The sequence below is a fragment of the Hyperolius riggenbachi genome, chromosome 1 (assembly GCF_040937935.1).
Source record: "Hyperolius riggenbachi isolate aHypRig1 chromosome 1, aHypRig1.pri, whole genome shotgun sequence".
Taxonomy (NCBI): Eukaryota; Metazoa; Chordata; class Amphibia; order Anura; family Hyperoliidae; genus Hyperolius; species Hyperolius riggenbachi.
Window position 1 is genome coordinate 113,570,946 of NC_090646.1, and position 22,436 is coordinate 113,593,381.

At 44.3% G+C, this 22,436-nt stretch overlaps 1 long non-coding RNA gene across 1 annotated transcript in view; it reads left to right on the top strand.

The window, feature by feature from the left end:
* The window catches only part of LOC137546021 (uncharacterized), a 108,835-nt gene extending 88,064 nt beyond the window's left edge, over positions 1 to 20,771 (top strand). The window contains exon 3 of the long non-coding RNA XR_011026153.1: positions 20,715 to 20,771. This is a non-coding gene — a long non-coding RNA (uncharacterized lncRNA). The remainder of the gene's footprint in view (positions 1 to 20,714) is intronic.
* Positions 20,772 to 22,436: the final 1,665 nt, after the last annotated feature.

Here is a 22,436-nt window from a genome sequence, read left to right on the forward strand (position 1 = left end):
TAATATAATTAATAACATCACTGAAAATGCAAATGATGACTATTTAAAGAGGAGCTGTTAGGTATAGGGTCTCAGAGAAAATAAACACATATATCAGTAGCTAAAGATTGGCTGTACTTACATTACATATGCATTTCACTGTCCACGTTTGGATTTCACAGAATTTGTATATAGTATATGCAGAGATAGATGCTCCTGACAGCTCATGGCAGGCTCCATGTTTGTGAAGCCAAATGTGTCGTCATGTCCTGCCTGCTTCTGATCACAGATAAGCTCGTTCTTGAACAACACGGTGTGCAGTGAATATTAATGAGCCATGTGGCTAGGAACAATAGCTGACTCTTGCAGTGTACTCTGCCCCGAGATTTATCAGTGTTATCACGCTGGACTGATTAGCAGCTCCTGTACCGTCTCATTAGCAGCCGAGGGGAGGGCCCCAGAATGCTTTGCAGTTTAGCTGCGGCTTGCGTCTTTATGGGTCTATAACAGACTTTAAGATAAGCACACATCAAAGGTAACTGAAATGTTTATCTTCACTAATGGCTTTTGAGCTTCCTTCTAAACTGTTTAACACAGGAGAATAGAGGTTTAAATTAGCTTCTGCAGCCTGACAGTTACTCTTTAATGTACAGTACCTAAGCATAGAGCACTAACAAAAAGAAAAAAAATCATACATAACACAACTTTATGAAATTGCAAAGAGCAGACATTTTGGAAAAATCTATTTTTTTGTGTAAATTGTCATGATTTTTTTTTTACTATTACAAGATGATACCTATATATAAAATAAGGCTTATCTTGTTTATCTCTATAGTGATTTCTCACTTTCCTTTAAAGTGAACCCGAGGGGAGAGACATTTGGAGACTGACATATTTATTTCCTTACAATGCACGTTACTTGGCTGTCGTGCTGGTCCACTGCCTCCAATACTTTAAGGCATGGACCCTGAACAAGCATGCAGATCAGATGTCTGACTCAAGTCTGACTGGATTAGCTGCATGCTTGTTTTAGGCGTGTGATTCAAAGGCTACTGGAGCCAAATAGATCAGCAGTATGCCAGGCAGCTGGTATTGTTTAAAAGGAAATAAATATGGCAGCCTCCATGTGTCTCCTACCTCAGGTTAGGTTCCTTTTAATGCTGAACTGTCAGTGGCCACGGTATGAAAAAGAATCAAGCTACAAAGTATCTATAGAAGATAGAATATTTGCACTTTTTCAGCAGCGGTGTAGTAATAGTCTTATGAATTAACAAATTACATACCGCTGTGAAACCCCTTTACTATGTCACTCACAGGTACAGGATCCAGTATGCTGAGCAGAGTTCAGTGAGGAGAAAAAAAGAGATGATCTGCAATCATCCATGAGGGAGGCATAAAATCCGGCACTTTATTGTAGCTGGACAGACACAAAGAACAAAAAATCACCCACAAGGTCAATTAACGTGTCGGGCTTACAATACACCCATAGTCATAGGCCTCAATTCACAGGGCATTATCAAACGTTTATGAAACACTTTATCAAACGTTTGATAATTTACCTCATGGGTAAAATCTCATTTTAAATTCACTAAGGTGTTATATATTTAGCAAATGTTTTACCGATAAAACGTTCAACAAATATATAACACCTTAGTAAGATTTTACGCATGAGGTAAATTATCAAACGTTTGATAAAGTGTTTGATAAACGTTTGATAATGCTCCGTGAATTGAGGCCAGAGTTGCAAGGGCCTGAAGTGGAATCTTTATAGGTGGGGGAACCCTTAGAGTTGAGCCAAAATTTTCGTAATTTCGCATTACTAAAATTACGCATGCGAAATTTGCGATTACGATGCGAAATTACGGTAGCGTAATTGCCATTAAAATCGTAATTGAAAATACCGTAAGCGTAATTTTCAACGCATAATTTTGCGTTTCGTTCATGCCGTAATTTCGCATTAAACGCTACCGTAATTTCGCGTTAAACCGTAACGCTCCGTATAATATAAAAAAGCCGCCGACTTTAAGGGTTAATAGCAAAGCCCCCTTAAATGCTAAGAGCCTCAAATTTGGAGAATATATTAAGGAGATCAGGAGGAATAAGAGGAAAAATTTTTTTTTCAAAAAAACCTTATAGTTTTTGAGAAAATCGATGTTAAAGTTTCAAAGGAAAAATGTAAACATTTAAAAACCCGCCGACTTTAACGGTTAATAGCAAAGCCTGCTTAAAGTTTAGGAACACCAAATTCCCAGGGTATATTAAGGGGATCAGTGGGAATAAGAGGAAATTTTTTTTTTTCAAAAAGACCTTATAGTTTTTGAGAAAATCGATTTTTAAGTTTCAAGGGCGAAAATGTCTTTTAAATGCGGAAAATGTCAGTTTTTTTTTGCACAGGTAACAATAGTGTACTATTTTCATAGATTCCCCCAAGGGGGAAGAGTTTTACTTACTTCGTTCTGAGTGTGGGAAATATAAAAAAAAACGACGTGGGGTCCCCCCTCCCAGACCTCTTTAACCCCTTGTCCCCCATGCAGGCTGGGATAGCCAGAATGCGGAGCACCGGCCGCGTGGGGCTCCGCACCCTGACTATACCAGCCCGCATGGTCCATGGATTGGGGGGTCTCGGAAGGGGAGGGGCAGCCAAGCTTTCCCATCCCCCTCCGAGCCCTTGTCCAATCCAAGGACAAGGGGCTCTTCTCCACCTCCGATGGGCGGTGGAGGTGGAGGCCGCGATTTCCTGGGGGGGAGGTTCATGGTGGAATCTGGGAGTCCCCTTTAAAAAGGGGTCCCCCAGATGCCCACCCCCCCTCCCAGGAGAAATGAGTATAGAGGTACTTGTACCTCATACCCATTTCCTTTAAGAGTTAAAGTAAATAAACACACAGACACTTAGAAAAAGTATTTTAATTGAACAAAAAACATAACCACGAAAAAAGTCCTTTAATATTCTTAATTAACCATTAATACTTACCTGTCCCTTTAAATAAATGATCCCTCGCAATATCCTCGGAAATGTTCTATCAGTTACAATGTAACAAAGTTATTACAATGTAACAACTTTGTTACATTGTAACTACGCCGCACCCGACGTCACTCACCGCCGCCGCCGCGTCTGTGCTGCAGGACCCGACAGAGCTCTGAGCTATAGCTCAGAGCTCTCTAAGCATCTTTGTATTTGGGCTCCAAGGAGCCCCATTGGTCCTTAGCAGACCAATGGGGTTCCTTCTGATTTAAAGGAACCCCATTGGTCTGCTAAGGACCAATGGGGCTCCTTGGAGCCCAAATACAAAGATGCTTAGAGAGCTCTGAGCTATAGCTCAGAGCTCTGTCGGGTCCTGCAGCACAGACGTGGCGGCGGCGGCGACGCCGGTGAGTGACGTCGGGTGCGGCGTAGTTACAATGTAACAAAGTTGTTACATTGTAATAACTTTGTTACATTGTAACTGATAGAACATTTCTGAGGATATTGCGAGGGATCATTTATTTAAAGGGACAGGTAAGTATTAATGGTTAATTAAGAATATTAAAGGACTTTTTTCGTGGTTATGTTTTTTGTTCAATTAAAATACTTTTTCTAAGTGTCTGTGTGTTTATTTACTTTAACTCTTAAAGGAAATGGGTAAGGGGTACAAGTACCTCTATACTCATTTCTCCTGGGAGGGGGGGTGGGCATCTGGGGGACCCCTTTTTAAAGGGGACTCCCAGATTCCACCATGAACCTCCCCCCCCAGGAAATCGCGGCCTCCACCTCCACCGCCCATCGGAGGTGGAGAAGAGCCCCTTGTCCTTGGATTGGACAAGGGCTCGGAGGGGGAGGGGAAAGCTTGGCTGCCCCTCCCCTTCCGAGACCCCCCAATCCATGGACCATGCGGGCTGGTATAGTCAGGGTGCGGAGCCCCACGCGACCGGTGCTCCGCATTCTGGCTATCCCAGCCTGCATGGGGGACAAGGGGTTAAAGAGGTCTGGAAGGGGGGACCCCACGTCGTTTTTTTTTTATATTTCCCACACTCAGAACGAAGTAAGTAAAACTCTTCCCACTTGGGGGAATCTATGAAAATAATACACTATTGTTACCTGTGCAAAAAAAACTGACATTTTCCGCATTTAAAAGACATTTTCGCCCTTGAAACTTAAAAATCGATTTTCTCAAAAACTATAAGGCCTTTTTGAAAAAAAATTTTTTCCTCTTATTCCCACTGATCCCCTTAATATACCCTGGGAATTTGGTGTTCCTAAACTTTAAGCAGGCTTTGCTATTAACCGTTAAAGTCGGCGGGTTTTTAAATGTTTACATTTTTCCTTTGAAACTTTAACATCGATTTTCTCAAAAACTATAAGGTCTTTTTGAAAAAAAAATTTTTCCTCTCATTCCTCCTGATCTCCTTAATATATTCTCCAAATTTGAGGCTCTTAGCATTTAAGGGGGCTTTGCTATTAACCCTTAAAGTCGGCGGCTTTTTTATATTATACGGAGCGTTACGGTTTAACACGAAATTACGGTAGCGTTTAATGCGAAATTACGGCATGATAAGACTGTAATGCAAAATTATGCTTACGCGAAATTTTGCGAAATCCTTCTTCATTACGATTATGTACTTACGGCCATAATCGTAATTACACTAATTACGCGAAATTTCGCAAAATCGTAATTAGGTCATTACGCTCATCTCTAGGAACCCTCCCGCCCAAAAGAGAAAGCACATCCTGATTAGTACTAGTCTTAGAATATATAGCTGCAGTTGTAGGGGGCTAGAAATGAAGGGGTCCTTAATATGGTCGTTTCATTTTCATTTTTCTGTGTCCTGCTACCCTATAAATACAAGGTGTCTACCATTTACATATATGAGTTTAAAAATGTGCTGTAGAGTGTGGCAGTTCACAATAGGGGGCACAGATAAGTAATTGCCAGCTACTTTCTTCTGGGAGATTTCCATTTGTGTAATGGGCAGACATTGCTTCACCCACCCATACGCTCCCTGCATTACAATCACTAGTTGCCTCACCCAGAGCTGTTAGCTTAGTTTTACAAATACTTCAAACAAGACATCTGTCATAATTGCCAGGTACATTGTAGACCTTTTATGTCACCAGGGAGGAAACACGGTGGAGTTGAAGTAAGTGGTGACATGTGAAAGGGCTGAGCAGCCAACATTAGTGTAGAAGAAATTAAGATCAAAGGTCACAGGGCTCCAGGCCAGGAAAAACGGTCAGGGTCACCGGGAACAGAATATTTGCCATGTACAGCTAATAAAAGTAGGGTCAGGACTGATTGGGTCTCCAAGTCCAGAACTTCCATGGTACAAACTGCATATAAATGCTAGAAGACTCAAATACTGTAAGTGCACAAATAACAACCTACTTATAAACATTTTAAAGTGGACCTGAACTCAGAACTCTAAAAAAGATACACAACAACATAATAACCTTTAAACAAAAAACATTTCTTTGTTACAGCTGATACAAATCCTAAAATAATCCTGCACAGTTTCTACTTCCTGATTCATGGAAGCAGACATATTGTTTGCAGCCTGTACTTTAAAATGGGCTTATCTGTTTATCTGCCATAGGCAGTCATGTGACACAGGGTAGATCAAATACCAACTAGTGATTAGCAGGGCAGTTTCTAGGGTAAATTGCACCCAGAGTGAGGGTGTAGAAATTGCTCCCCTCTCACCCCTTTGGACTCGTGGACCCATACTCTTTAGGGACAGTCACACAGCCACAGGTCACAAGTAGATCTTCCTAGTTACTAGTGACCAGCCGCACATCCAGGAGGAAGCAGGGACCAGGAAAACACACAGGCGAAGAGAGCCCGGAAAGCCGACTCCTCCATGGGCGCCTGCAGTACCGCTTATAGGACACCAGGTGTCATCACGCGGTGGTGACGGGATGATGACTTGACGTCTTGACACAGGCAGTCTAGGAGGAGTCAAGGAAGGTGATCGAGCTGGTAATCTTCTTCTTCCATTTGGCTGCACCACGCGTTACCATCGCCCTAGTGGTTATGTCCTTCTGCCTGTGCCCCCCCCCCCCCTTTCTACTTGCTGATCTGGCGGTTGTCTTGCTTGCACTGCCCAAGAAATGGCTCTGGTGATTAGACACAGGCTAAACTCTTTAAAAACATACAGGGTGCATTTCTGTTATGTTTTCCTTGGCCTGGCATCAGTCTCTAATACTTTTAGCCATAGACCCTAAAAAAATTTGCAGCAGAGCAAGTGTTGTTGACATTATTCTCAGATATGGCAACATTAGCTGCATGTTTGTTTCTGGTGTGATTCAGACACTACTGTAGCCAAATAGATCAGCAGGGCTGCCAGGCAACTGGCATTGTTCAAGAAGAAATACATATGGCAGCCATATATTCTTACTACAGTTGTCCATTAGCTAAATATACTGTAGATCTGCCTTTTTTCTGGTGATGAGAGGTTACTGGTAATGAGGTATTTGAGAGGCCTTATGCTTAAGAAATTAGCTAGGTGTTCTGATCTCCCTAAAATAGCCTAAAAGTAATCTAGAAAAGAGAAGAATGTCCCAATGCAGCTCCAAGCTCTTTGCACAGTACACATAGTTCAATACATATAGTTTTTTTTGTTTTGTTTCATTTTAGACACCATCATGTGGCTCTCTTTTCTGATACAGTAACTCGCCTCACATCACTCAGCGACCAACAGCTTCTCTAGCATCTGAACCCACCTTTAACCCTTTAGCAGCCAGTTTATTTAGAGGCCAATTTATTTTAGCATATTTTTATTTCTTATTTGTTACATTTCTTAGCTAATTATTAGTACTTCTGTAATGTGTATTTTTGGTCACTAGGGGGCAGTGTGAGACAATAACAGAGGACTTCTGCTTTCAGTTTCTATATTTTCTGCTATCACAGAGAGACAGCAAAGCATTCCAAGAATTTACAGCAACACAAGTTCTGCCAACTGAGGTCAAAAGTTCCTTTGAAGCTGCTAATGGATTAAAGAGGCACTGTAGTGACATATAGTAGACTGCAGTTAATTACTCAGGATACCCTCTTTTATGGTAATTTTCCTGGTTTCAGCATCAGAAACACTTCCTATATCTTTACATTGCTGTTTATTTGTATGCAACCCCACCCTTCCAATGATGCTTAGCCTATGCTGTTTCGATATACGGAAATATCCTCCCAGAGTGTTCTGACTTTGGAACTGTCAGTAACAGTAAAAAAATATTCCAGTTGGCTGCATTGGACATGCATAGTACTGACGTATTTGGGATTAAGACTTACCAAGAAGATCATACTTGACTCAAAGAGGCTCACGGCCAAGGTCAAATAATTGAGCAATTTAGGTGGTATGACCAGACATCACTTGCAGAAAGCAGAGCAGACAATGTATAACATTTCTGTTCCTCATCTTCATCACATTGGAGAGGAGGATTTCAATGTAACGTCTGAAGCAGTCAATCAGAGCAGGGACAAGGTCCTCCAGCACCCAAGGCTGAGACACCAAAGTGCGCCCCTCCATCCCCCCCACCTCAGCTGTCACACACGGATTGCTATTAGACTAAGAGGGCCACAGGGCCCATAACCTCCCCAACACCTTAATATATAGTTATCTGGCTTGCAGTCACTGCTATGTATCCCCTTTTCTTATTTCTTTCTGCTTCATACACAATTAGGAATGACAGCTGAATGAATTGTGCGTCCCCTCCTACACTGCGCCCTGAGGCTGGAGCCTCTCCAGCCTATGCCTCGGCCCGGCCCTGCAGTCAATCAAACATGTTTGAAATTAATCACTTAATTGAATCATTATGCACTGTTTGTTGTCTATGGTCTTTTCATCTTAGCGAGGTGCTGTCAGGTGAAAAAGAAGGATGTATGAATTGCAAATAATAATGTTCCTGCTAAACAGTTTCCTTTATATTTATATTGTGTAAAAATAACATGAATATGTAACAGTAGAGATCATACAAGCCTTCAAGAAGATGTTTTAGAAGAAAATATGTTGGAACACTTGGCTTTGTTGCCTTCTCTTTTTGCTGTTATAGAATAGGAACTTTAGGAATCTCATCTTCACTGATCTTTTCTCACAGAAGTGAAACTGGCTCTGTTTATGATGAAGCATTTGGAATTGAATAGCTGTATGAAGGAAATTGATAATTATCAGAGATCAAACGCTACTTCACATTAGATAAATCAGTAGCTTTGACTGTGGAAGAGAGGTTGCCAGGGCAACCATCCTCAAGCATTCCAAGAGAAGGAAAAAAATCTCGCTTTTGGCAGGAATTTCTAGACTCCTACTAACCAGTCTAAATGTGAACCTAGTGTTTATCCCAACCATCTCCACCCTTAAAAAGCGACCTTCTAATCCGAGCGTTTATTGAACATTAACATCTAAAGCATGAATAGTTTAAAGGAGCCAGGTACCAGAACATAATACCACACTATACCTTTCTGAATAGACAACATACATCTTAAAGGGACTCCGAGCAGTGCAGAAACTATGGAAAGATGCATATAATTTTTAAAGCTCTCTTTCTCCTCTTTCCAATGATATATAAACGGCCGCCCTACGCCTTTTAGTTTTCGCTATTTTCGCGATTGAAATTGCCGCGGCTGCGATTTCAATCGCGAAAATAGAGAAAACTAAAAGGCGTACGGTGGCGATTTAGGTGTCGCCAGAAAGAGGAGCAAGAGAGCTTTAAAATGATAGCCATCTTTCCATAGTTACTTGTATTACACAGGGCGACTTTTTCCTAAAGTCAGCAGCTCCATTCTGCTGAATGGAGCTGCTGACACTGGGGAAAGTGTCGTCCTGTGTAATACAAGTAACTATGGAAAGATGGATATCATTTTAAAGCTCTCTTTCTCCTTTTTCTGGCGACACCAAAATCGTCACCCTATGCCTTTTAGTTTTCTCTATTTTCGCGATTGAAATCGCGTCCATGGCAATTTCAATCGCGAAAATAGCGAAAACTAAAAGGCGTAGGGTGGCGGTTTATATATCATTGGAAAGAGGAGAAAGAGAGCTTTAAAATGATATGCATCTTTCCATAGTTTCTGCACTGCTCGGAGTCCCTTTAAGGTGGCCATACATGGTACAATTTTTAATTTTTTTTTTTTTGATTAGATAATTTAGTTTGTTTAGATCGAATATAGAGATTTTTACAGCATGTCCGATAAGATTTTTCTCGAAAAAACGGGATAATTAAATTGAATTTCTTGATCGAAAAAAAAATATTTTCAACTTTCATTTGATTCGATCATTTAGATCGAATAAACAGGAAAATCAAACGTTTTTATTGTATCGTGTGTGGGAACCATAAAGGAGATTTACAGTCAAGCACTTTATTTGGCGTTATTGCTTCTTCTTGTCATGTAGCAATATTTTATGTTATTTTACACATTTATACAGAATTGAAAATTTTTCTTGCAAATCTTTACAGAGACTACACATAACTAGGGATGGTCAAAAATGCCCATTTCCAATTCCATGTAAATTCCAATTTCCGCCAATGCCAAGTTCCGATTTTGATTTTCTCTTTTTCTGATTTCCGATTTATGAGGAGTATTTTGTTTGTCCTTTTTTTTTTGTGCATTAGACAATGCAAAAAAAATGAAAAAAAAAATCGGAAAAATTTAAAATCAGTCTTGTGATTGGTCTAACATTACCGCGGAATGCAGGTTTTTGCGTAAAAATTCTGTATTCTCTGATTGGTCCAATGGTTATGAATTCTGTGTTTGGGATGAAATTTCCTATTTTTTTTTTCTGATATCCAATTGGAAACTTAGAAATTTTAATTCAGCAGAATCCAAATGAGCATCCCTACATATAACCTCTCACATTACTCACTGTCCATAAATGTGACACTGTAGTGAAAGGGATATGGTGGCTGCCATATTTATATTATTTTGATTTTATTCTAATCATCTGTTTTTTTTCTGCTCATCCCATGATTCTAATGTTTTAAGCCACTGACCCAGGGTGAGTATTCAGATTAGTTGCACTAGTTACATGCTGGTATCAGGTATTGGATTCAGCGAGACAGTGAGGCAATCTGTATTGTTTAACCTCTTCAGTACCAGCAGTCTCTGACCCCTTAAGGACCAGAGACTGCTGGTACAAAAACCGGGCTCACCGCCGACACGCTGCTACCACTGATTGCGCTGCTCTCCCGCCGCTATAGCTCACTCTGCCATGCTGTCAGTATGACAGCAGAGCTCAGTGAGCTGGCCAGGAGCCGATTTCACTGGTTCTTGACCCCGTGATCACTGTGAGCCAATGGCCACCATGGATTCTTAAAGGACTCACGAGGCGAAATAGGAAAAAAAAGTTAAATACCTGCGTGAAATTTGAATGCACGGAGGACGGCATCCGCGCCCTCCGTGCCATTCCGCCGGGTCCCCGCTGCTCAATGTTCCCCCGGGCCGGCTCCCAACCCCACAGCCCGGGTCGGGCTCTCTGCCTCCACTAAAATGGCTGCCGGAGCTGGCCGTGGCTGCGCAGTCCGCATAGACACGAGTGCGGCTGCACAGCTCTAGGGCCTCTCCCCGATCCACGCTACAAGCTGTCTCCTTTAGTGTGGATCGGGGGAGGCCCTAGAGCTGTGCAACCGCACTCGCGTCTATGCGGACTGCACGGCCGCGCCCAGCTCGTGGAGGCAGAGATCCCGACCTGAACAATTTGTTGCTAGAAATTCAACCGTTAGTGAATCCAATCTTTTTCATCCAACTTTACCAAATCTATGTAGTATAATAGAGAAAATTTTGTGGATATATTGAATGAACAATTTAGGCAGTCCCTTATATTACATAGAAATGGTAAGATTGGATGAAAAAGTTTGGATCATTAGTGGTCATCACCATTAAAGTGGCCACTAACGATCCAATTTCTAGCCAAAAATCATTCGAGCGATCAGATAATTCTGATCAGAAGAAAAATCGTTCACTACACCATCAATAAACCAATCTTCGCTTCCTATCACAACCAACAAGAAAATCCAAATTTTGGTTTGATGAAAATCCAATCGGACGACTATTTTTTTCGTTTGTAATCGATTGTGCCCATCAACAGAGATTATTCACAACCAATCCGATCAGAATGTCTGATCGCTCTAACAATTTTTTGCTAGAAATTGGACTGTTAGACCTTTAGAGTTGTGATAATCAAGCTGTTGATTTTATGTTTTTACGGGCATTCTTTGTTTAACCACTTGAGGACCCAGCCTTTACCCCCCCTTAAGGACCAGCGCTGATTACTGAGATCTGTGCTGGGTGGGCTCTACAGCCCCCAGCACAGATCAAACATTAGGCAGAGCGACCAGATCGCCCCCCTTTTTTCCCCACTAGGGGGATGATGTGCTGGGGGGGTCTGATCGCTCCTGCCTGCGTGTGTCTGGCGGGGGGGGCACCTCAAAGCCCCCTCCACCGCAGGATTCCCCCTCTCCCTCTCCTCCCCCCCTGCCCCGGAGATCGGAGGCTGCACAGGAACGGATCTGTCCTGTGCAGCCTCTAACAGGCTCCTGCCTGTCATGTGACAGCGATCCCCGGCCGCTGATTGGCCGGGGATCGCTGATCTAGTACAACGCTGCTACTGTTAGCAGCGTTGTACAAATGTAAACAAAGCGGTTTATTTCCGCTTGTGTTTACATTTAGCCTGCGAGTCGCGATCGGCGGCCTGCAGGCTATTCACGGAGCCCCCCGCCGTGAATTGACATGAAGCAGACACTCGCGCGAGCGGCTGTTTCCTGATTAATTAGCCTGCAGCCAGCGACGCAGATGTGCATCGCTGGTCCTACAGCTACCACTTTGCCGACGCGCGTTATGAGTGCGCGGTCGGCAAGTGGTTAATGTACAGGGAATTGAGAGGCACCCAAATGTATATAAAACTTTCACTGTTGCCTAGGCATGGCACTGACCTGAGGAAGTTGGAATATAGCCCACGGAACACATTATCTGTTTTGTGCAATAAATTCTACTTTCAAGCATATAAGCCTAGACCCTTCTATTAGGTAAGCTGCTCTTATCTTTTACCTTTCCCCATTGTTACTAACATTTTTATATTTTTATATATAATTGGGTGCCTCTCAATCCCCTGTACTACATGTCACCCTCTTCAGGAGGGCAAAGATATTTGACTCTATTTTTAGAGGGAATGATCACATATAAAAAGAAACCATTTCTTAACTGGATCATGGGACTGGCGCTCCCCCCACTCGCTGTCGCTGAAGGTGATTGCGTTTGGCAACTCTGGTTTGAGAGTACCTGTTTTTTATGATTACTTTTGTCTTACCTACCCTGACAAACTACACTATATTGGGCTCCTTCTCTTCTTTTGTACACCCTAATTTCATCAAGGTGACTTGATCCACTTCCTTTTTTTAATGTGACTTTCAACCCCCCCCCCCCCCTTTTTTTTTTTTTTTTTGCTTTTTCACCAGGTGTTGTGCATAGCCTCCAGCTCCCCCCCCCTCCCCCCCACACCTTTCCATAGAAAGTTGCATGCTGCTTGGCTGGGCCAAATTGTCACGATCAGCAAAAATGATTGCACACAATTGTTTTGGCTGCTACATATACCTTTAGCCAAATTACTCATGTTGCTTATTTTGGTAAACAGAAGATAATAAAGCCAGTGCAGAGAACACAAAATATACAATTTTCTGTAAAATTGCTAACCGTCGTTTCAGTGCTACCTGGTTTATTATTATAGTAATCTATCTTGGTTTGATATTCCATGTGACAATCTCGTACTGCCTTGGGTAAACATCTAATTACTTTTCGGCACAAAACTGAGAACAAAAGCGCGCTACATCATTTGTTTATGAAGTAATGCAGCCTTCTGCATCAAATTAGCAGGGTTCATGTGGGCAAGTCACGCAAGCGTTTATGCCATCTTAGTGACGACAATAACTGGACCAACTTTTATTCTGCATGGAAGATATTAATGTTCTAAAGGTGAAGTCATTATGTTTATATCAATATTTTATTTGTTCCCTCGTGGATGGGATATTAATGTCAATAGGTGGAATTACATCAACAGGAGAAGGTAATGGACTATGTGACATTGCGTCTGTTTACATTTGGATAAGCACCATCTGAGGAAGGTGCCAGGGCTGCTGGTCTGTAATGATTTGGCACAACATCCTTACCCAAGTAGAAGCATTTCCAAATTTAACTTTCAGTTTTAAAGCCAGCAACATTTTTCTCGTTGACCCCACATCTGTTCTTCAGTGTGGTGTTACGTGTAAGAAGGGACTTCAAAGAAAAAGAAAATCTCCTACTTGCCAAAGACCCAGGGGGTCTCCATCTTTTGCAAGTGCCTTTTTCTTAACCCCGCTATCCAAGCACAGTTTGCTGTACACAGTTTAACTTAGTTTATCATTATTAAGTTGCCAAGTAATAAATGCAATGTACTTAAAGGTAAACTTTACTGAAAGACAGTACTATGGCAAAAATCAATTCATTGTAATGTGAAAAGTTAACAAATAGAAGATAGATCAAGAAATTATTTATATTCGCCTTGTAATTCTTACGTTGTTTGATCCACCTTGAGCTTGCAGCTAGTCATCTTTACTACTGGTAGACATAAAGAGAACCAGGCAACACCACTTGCCATTATCTATAAACACATCCAAAAATGTGATAGGCTATAAGGTACACACACACCCACACCCACACACACACACACATACACACACACATATACAGTGGAATGCGAAAGTTTGGGCAACCTTTTTAACCTCTTGAGAACTGCAGGGCTAAACCCCCTAGTGACCAGGCCATTTTTAGTAAAATTGGCCACTGCAGCTTTAAGGCCAAGCTGCAGGGCCGCACAACACAGCACACATGTGATTCCCCCCCCCCCCTTTTCTCCCCACCAACTGAGCTCTCTGTTGGTAGGGTCTGATCGCTCCCCCATGTTTATTTTTTTTTATAATAAATATTAGTGTTTGCCACTTTAAAAAAACAACTGTTTCTTTAAACCCCTTCCCTCCCTCCCTCCCCACAGCCAGCCAATTACGGCGATCGGCTGTCATAGGCTTCTGCCTATGAGAGCCGATCGCTCTCTTGTCCCCCAGGGGGACAGCCGTGTCACACGGCTGTCCCCAGTGCAGCGCTGCTGCTGATCGCAGCGCTGCACAATGTAAATAGACGGCGATCACGCCATCTAACAGGCAAAAGCCGCTCGGAGACTGAAGGCGGGGCGGAGCTCCGCCCCCCAAGCAGGAGATGCGCGCACACCATGCGCGCGATCTCCTGCATTAGCTGGCCCCAGGACTTTACGCCACTCAGCGTTAGGCGGTCCTGGGGCTGCCACCGCGGCCACGCCCATCGGCGTGATGCGGCCGGAAAGAGGTTAATCGTCATTATTTTCCTGTATAAATTGTTGGTTGTTACGATAAAAAATGTCAGTTAAATATATTATGTAGGAGACACACACAGTGATATTTGAGATGTGAAATAAAGTTTATTGGATTTACAGAAAGTAGGCAATAACTGTTTAAACAAAATTAGGCAGGTGCATAAACATGGGCACCACAAAAAAGAAATGAAATCAACATTTAGTAGAGCCTCCTTTGGCAGAAATTACAGCCTCTAAACACTTCCTGTAGGTTCCAATGAGAGTCTGGATTCTGGTTAAAGGTATTTTGGACCATTCCTCTTTACAAAACATTTGTAGTTCATTCAGGTTTGATGGCTTCCGAGCATGGACAGCTCTCTTTAACTCACACCACAGATTTTCAATTATATTCAGGTCTGGAGACTGAGATGGCTATTCCAGAACGTTTTACTTGTTCCTCTGCATGAATGTCTTAGTGGACTTTGAGCAGTGTTTAGGGTCGTTGTTGTGTTGAAAGACCCAGCCCCAGCGCAGCTTCAGCTTTGTCACTGATTCCTGGACATTGGTCTCCAGAATCTGCTGATACTGAGTGGAATCCATGCGTCCCTCAACTTTGACAAGATTCCCAATCCCTGTACTGGCCACACAGCCCCACAGCATGATGGAAGCACCATCATATTTTACTGCAGGTAGCAGGTGTTTTTCTTGGAATGCTGTGTTCTTTTTCCTCCATGCATAACACCCCTTGTTATGCCCAAATAACTAAAATTTTGTTCAATCAGTTCACAGCTTCTTATTCCAAATGAAGCTGGCTTGTCCAAATGTGCTTTAGCATACCTCAAGCGGCTCTGTTTGTGCTGTGGACGGAGAAAAGGCTTCCTCTGCATCACTCTTGCATACAGCATCTCCTTGTGTAAAGTGCACAGTGACTTCATCTGCAGCAAGATGATGTTGTAGATCTTTGGTGCTGGTCTGTGGGTTTACTCTGACTGTTCTCACCATTTGTTGCTTCTGTCTATCCGAGATTTTTCTTGGTCTGCCACTTGGAGCTTTAACTTGAACTGAGCCTGTGGTATTCCATTTCATCAATATGTGCCTAACTGTGGAAACAGACAGCTGAAATCTCTGAGACAGCTTTCTGTATCCTTCCCCTAAACCATAATGGTGAACAATCTTTGTCTTCAGGTCATTTGAGAGTTGTTTTGTTGCTACTCTTCAGAGAAAATTAAAAGAGCATGGAAACTCCCAATTGACGCCTTTAAATACTCTTTCTCATAATTGGATTCACCTGTGTATGTAGGTCAGGGGTCATTTAGCTTACCAAGCCAATTTGAGTTCCAGTAATTAGTTCTAAAGGTTTTGGAATCAATAAAATGACCATAGTGTCCAAATTCTTGCACTTGCCTAATTTTATTTAAACTATTGCGCACTTTCTGTAAATCCAATAAACTTCATTTCACTTCTCAAATATCACTGTGTGTGTCTCCTATATGATATATTTAAAGTGAACCTTAAAGAGAACCCGAGGTGGGATTTACTTATGTTAGTGGGGCACAGAGGCTGGTTGTGCACACTAACACCAGCCTCTGTTGCCCCATGGTGTGCCTCCAAGACCCCTCTGCGCGCCGCTATACCCCCCACAGTGCTGGCGACACGCAGCGTGTCGCCCGTCCAATGTTTACCTATGCGCTGTCTGTCAGCGCCGCTCCCCCGCCTCCTCCGTATCGGCGCTACCCGCCCGCGTCACTTCCCTCCAATCAGCGGGAGGAAAGGGACGCGGGCGGGTAGCGCCGATATGGAGGAGGCGGGGGAGAGGCGCTGACTGACGCCGCATAGGTAAACATTGTGCTGGCGACACGCTGCGTGTCACCAGCACTGCGAGGGGTATAGCGGTGCGCAGGGGGGTCTTGGAGGCACACCATGGGGCAACAGAGGCTGGTGTTAGTGTGCACAACCAGCCTCTGTGCCCCACAAGCATAAGTAAATCCCACCTCGGGTTCTCTTTAAGTCAGAAAAAAAAATGAGTTTTACTTACCTGGGGCTTCTACCAGCCCCCTGCAGCAGTCCTGTGCCCTCGCAGCCACTCACTGCTCCTCTGGTCCCCCGCTGCCAGCTAGTTTTGTTTTTGCCAACAGGCCCGTCAGGACTGGCCACGCATAGCTTTTTTCGCATTCCCGACTGTAATTAGCGCTATTGCGGGCCGCAACACGTACAAAAATACGCAAAAATACGCGTTTGTAATGCGGCAACGTATTTTTGTACGTGTTGCGGCCCGCAATAGCGCTAATTGCAGGCGGGAATGCGGAAAAAGCTACGCGTGGCCAGTCCTGAGGGGCCTGTCGGCAAAAACGAAACTAGCTGGCAGCGGGGGACCAGAGGAGCAGTGAGTGGTTGCGAGGGCACAGGACTGCTGCAGGGGGCTGGTAGAAGCCCCAGGTGAGTAAAACTCATTTTTTTTTTCTGGCTTAAGTGTCCCTTTAACTGACATTTTTTATTGTAACAACCGACGATTGAACATCTCCAGCAAATATCGGGTGTCTGAGGGTCGAATCTATGTAGAGTTTGGGGATCTCTGTACCACCTGGAGAAGATCTTATAGTTTCTCTCCTGAGCGAGAACTGAAGGAGAAGATTTGTGGAAGAGGGTGAAAGATTTTTCCCAATCTTCAGGGTCTAAAGTTTTACCAAAATCGCTATGCCACTTGTTTTGAATGTTTCTGAGATTGATCTCCCCAACTGAGCTGACCAGGATAGAGTAGACCTGCGAAATCATGTGTTCAGGTTTGTCCTGTAGGGAACAGAGCCGTTCGGAGAATGTGAGATCTCTATGTACGTTCCCAACTTTAGATAGGTCTCTGTAGAACCCCTGGAATTGAAGTTTTTCAAGACATTGAGGGTGGGGGAGGGGGGGGTGGGGTTTGTGTGGATTTCCTTGACAGCCCATGTTTCGGGTGCGGCCAGGGAGCGCCCAGAAATACAATGTCTAATCTGAGGCCAGGCATTTCTGTCTACCCATGAACCGAGGGGCGTGAACATATAGGCTAAATTGCGGGTTATCTAGGATGCTACTTAGGGGACTGGGAATTGAAGATAAGTTATAAGCAGATCTCGCCCTGTCCCATCCCTCTTATGCTGAATACACACGTTGAGATTTCCCGTTCGATTCCCGGGATCGAACGGATCGAATCGATTATTTCCAACATGCTCGATTCGGATTTCGATCGTTTCTGCCGTCGATTTGCATGTTAAGTATGCCAAATCGACGGCAGAAACGATCGAAATCCGAATCGAGCATGTTGGAAATAATCGATTCGATCCGTTCGATCCCGGGAATCGAACGGGAAATCTCAACGTGTGTATTCAGCATAATAGTTCCTTGACCCAGAAAGGTAGTACGTTCCTGGGTGGTCTGAGATTTTTATTAGTCCATAGAAGAGCTCTAGGATCTAGCGGGGAATCTGAGGTTATGATAGGGACCCATTACTTTTGTGCACCGTTGTGGAATATATCAAGAATTAGAATCAATTAGCCTCGTGGTATTTTTTGAAACGGGATGCCCAGTCCATCCTCAGGTTTAGGTCTAATGAACAAGTTGAAGTGGCTCTGTGATTTTCTACCTCCCCAAAGAAAGGAAATGACTGAGCTTCTGAGTTTGGTAAAGAATTCTTTTGGAATGTTTATTGGGATAGCTTGGAAAACATTTGCCTTGCCTAGCCAGGAGATTTTTAGTTTGGACCGACTTTGGAGATCAGAAATTATTTTGGCCAGCAAGGGGATGTAATTTAGATGGTTGAGTTCCGATAGGTTGGCTGGAATATGAACTCCTAGGTATTTAATAGAGCGTGTTGCCCATTTAAAGGGGAAGGAAGTTTTTAAAATACCTGCTTTGTGTCGCGGGGTAATTTTTAAAACATTATTTGTAAACGCTATTACCGCTTATCGTTTACACCACGCGCCCTTTTCTCCTGACGCCCTTTCTGTATGTACGCGACAAACACAGTGTGTGTGTGATTCCTTATCTTAGTAGCTAAGCACTGATGGAGACTAGAGCTTGAATTTTACAGACAGGAAGTTTTGAATCAGGCTATTTATAATAATATAAATGTCTTCCTAATACATTAACTACCTGACGGCCGTGTCATGTAAATGGGCGTGAACGCGGCGGCAGCCTCGGGACCGCCTAACGCCAATAGGCGTCAGGTCCTGTGGCCAGCTACTGCAGGAGATCACGCGCAGGGTGCAGGGTGCGTGCACATCTCCTGCTTGGGGGCGGAGCTCCGACCTGCCTTCAGTCTCCGAGCAGCAATCGCCGCTCGGGAGACTGTTGGACAGCATAATCGCCGTTCAATTAGTATGTACAGCACTGCGATCAGCAGCAGCTCTGTACTGGGGATAGCCGTGTGACACGGCTGTCCCCCTGGGGCACAAAAGAACGATCGGCAGTGATAGGCTGAAGCCTATCACAGCTGATCGTTGTGATAGGCTGGCTGGGGGAGGGAAGGTGGCTGGGGAAGGGAGAAAAAATACATATTTATTAAAAAAAAGTGACTGTAAATATTTATAATAAAAAAAATAAACAACTGGGGGGCGATCAAACCCCACCAACAAAGAGATCTGTTGGTGGGGGGAAGGGGGGGCGAAATCACTCGTGTGCTGTGTTGTGCGGCCCGGCAGCTTGGCCTTAAAGCTGCAGTGGCCATTTTCACAATAAAAGGCCTGGTCTTTAGGGGGGGGGGGGGTTAATCACTGTGGTCATCGAAAGGTTAAAGTGGACCTGAACTCTTGCACAGGGCAGAAGGAAACAGAGAGAAATGCACCCTTTATGTATTAAGAGAGTATAGCCTGTCTAATTTTCTCTCATTTGTGTCTAATCACAAATTGTAATTTGATCTCTCCCTGTGTCACATGACTGCTAATGGCAGAGATGGCAGATAAGCTCATTTGAAAGCACAGACTGTTAACAATATATCTGCTTCCATGAATCAGGAAGTAGAAGCAGTCCAGATTTATTTTAGGGTTTGTATCAGCTGTAACAAAGAAATGTTTTGTGTTTGAAGGCTATTATGCATCTTTTAGAGCAGAGAAGACGTTCTGAGTTCAGGTACACTTTAATTACAAGGGATCTTGCAAGGCTTGTGAGATATTTATGTCAAAAGACCCTTGGCTTACTTAATGCTTCTATATACTCAGGCTGACATGGAGAGTGTTTACTGACCCTATCCTGTTCACTGTATGCTCGACCCTCGAAACATGTATGTTACTGAGCAGTGGGGGAAGACTCAGGGGAGAGCACAGTGATTCCTGGGGGTAGGGGGGGGGGGCAGTGCCCCAGTGTAGCACCGCCCATGAGAAGTAAAGACTCAGGTACAAACACTGCAAATAGATAACCTGAAAACATAACAAGTTGTTTAGGTAATACCTTGTCTTCAGATTCTCTCCATGACTAATACCAGACCACACACAACTGCAAATAAGTGGACATCTGGCTGCTCCCTCTCGGAGTTGAAGAGTCCCATATCTACAAATTGGCCACAAAAGACTTAAAAGTGAGAAGGCAACTGATGGATTTCACATTTTAGAACATCAGAATCACTAATGGCCTCCCAACTTTGACTGCCAGAAAGCCATTATCAGAGATGTCATCAATTCCGATGCTCTAGCAGACTGCACCTTGGCATCATCTCATGCGTTATGCGGTTTACCGTCTATGATATTATACAGTTCAGCACATATAATTGTATTGTATTGCCTTTTTTTCCTAATACATTCAAGGATGCTCAGCCTTCTTCCAAGGTTCTTAAAAAAATGTCTGCACGATACGCTTTACATAATGGCAAGTACGAGTGCGCTTCTGAGATCTTTTATGGCTGATTATTTAGCTTATGCCCAGGATACCAGAAAAAAATAAATCTTATGAAAGAAAGTATTACCATGATTTTCTTCATTTCGCTCAGTGGTGAAAAAACCTTGGAACCAATAATATATTTCATTTGTGAATTATTTAATGCAGCCGCTGGACCAATTATGTTCTGTCAGATGTGAATCTTAGTGGTTCTGATGCCAATTTCCTCCTGTGCCAAAATCTGATTGTGCCTAGCAATTTGTTTCAAGTAAGGAAAACATTTCCAAAGGAAAATTACATTTCTTTCTAAAGAGCATTTTAGAGAAAATATACTTGGTGCTGAAATGCTTTCAGTAGTGAATGGTGATTATGTTGAAACCTATAAGGACCTTCAAGAGCTTTTTCATATATTAAACCGATACTTGTGCTTTGTTTTTTTTTCTCATTTCTACACCTCGGGCTCTTGTTCTGTTGTTTTATATAGAATCCCATAGGTGTTGCTGCAAATTTTACTGCTTTAAATCTCTGGTACAGCTCAAGGCCCTAAAAGATTAGCAACCTTAACAGAATGGTTTTCATTTCAGGCATAGCAGTGCACCAAGCCTGGGAGAGTTTTAGACCGGCACGGGAACAGTAAGTTGGAGAAATAACTTTTTAAAATTGTATTTTCAGTTTACATCTTGCAACGCTTCTCATCGTCTTTCTGGATTTTGTTATTATTTATGATCTGCGTAGTTTGAACAGAAACTAAGTGAGAAATATTGGTATTGACTGGGAACCTGCTAAGAATTCTTCAGGAAAGTACGCTGAGTTTTACTAGCTGGACACTTAGGGGTCTATTTATTTAAGGATGGACAGTCATTTTACCTACCTAAAGATCTACTATCTGGTTGTAGGACTTGCTTAAAAGAGTGGTTATCTGGTTTGCAGCTGTTCAAATCCATGACAACCAGGGGCGTCGCTAGCCCTGTTTTAGGGGGGCACGTGCCCCCAATCTTTCCTGGGGTGCCACGGATCTCCCGGCCGCCGCTGCCCCCTCTGTCAGCGGCTCCCTCCAGCCGCCGCAGCCGCGTCTCAGACCTCAGGATCAGGCGGCGAGCCGGCGACCAATCGTGCGGGCGCTAGGACCCAGCGCCCGCACTGATATGCGGAAGTGACATCACTTCCGCATATCGAGCGGGTGCGTCCAGCGCCCGCTCGTACATCTGGTCGGGTCGCCGCTGATCCTGAGGTCTGCTGAGAGGTAGGGGAGGGAGCGGCGGCGGCTAGAGAGAGGCCTCCCTGTCACTCACTCACTCACTCACTCACTAAAGGGGCTCCCTGGCACGCACTCACTCCCTAAAGGGGCTCCCTGGCACTCACTCACTCCCTAAAGGGGCTCCCTGGCACTCACTCACTCCCTAAAGGGGCTCCCTGGCACTCACTCACTCCCTAAAGGGGCTCCCTGGCACTCACTCACTCCCTAAAGGGGCTCCCTGGCACTCACTCACTCCCTAAAGGGGCTCCCTGGCACTCACTCACTCCCTAAAGGGGCTCCCTGGCACTCACTCACTCCCTAAAGGGGCTCCCTGTCACTCACTCACTCCCTAAAGGGGCTACCTGTCACTCACTCACTCCCTAAAGGGGCTACCTGTCACTCACTCACTCCCTAAAGGGGCTCCCTGTCACTCACTCACTCCCTAAAGGGGCTCCCTGTCACTCACTCACTCCCTAAAGGGGCCTCCTGTCACTCACTCACTCCCTAAAGGGGCTCCCTGGCACGCACTCACTCCCTAAAGGGGCTCCCTGGCACTCACTCACTCCCTAAAGGGGCTCCCTGTCACTCACTCACTCCCTAAAGGGGCTCCCTGTCACTCACTCACTCCCTAAAGGGGCTCCCTGTCACTCACTCACTCCCTAAAGGGGCTCCCTGGCACGCACTCACTCCCTAAAGGGGCTCCCTGGCACTCACTCACTCCCTAAAGGGGCTCCCTGGCACTCACTCACTCCCTAAAGGGGCTCCCTGTCACTCACTCACTCCCTAAAGGGGCTCCCTGTCACTCACTCACTCCCTAAAGGGGCTCCCTGTCACTCACTCACTCCCTAAAGGGGCTCCCTGGCACTCACTCACTCCCTAAAGGGGCTCCCCTGGCACTCACTCACTCCCTAAAGGGGCTCCCCTGGCACTCACTCACTCCCTAAAGGGGCTCCCCTGGCACTCACTCACTCCCTAAAGGGGCTCCCCTGGCACTCACTCACTCCCTAAAGGGGCTCCCCTGGCACGCACCCACTCCCTAAAGGGGCTCCCTGGCACGCACCCACTCCCT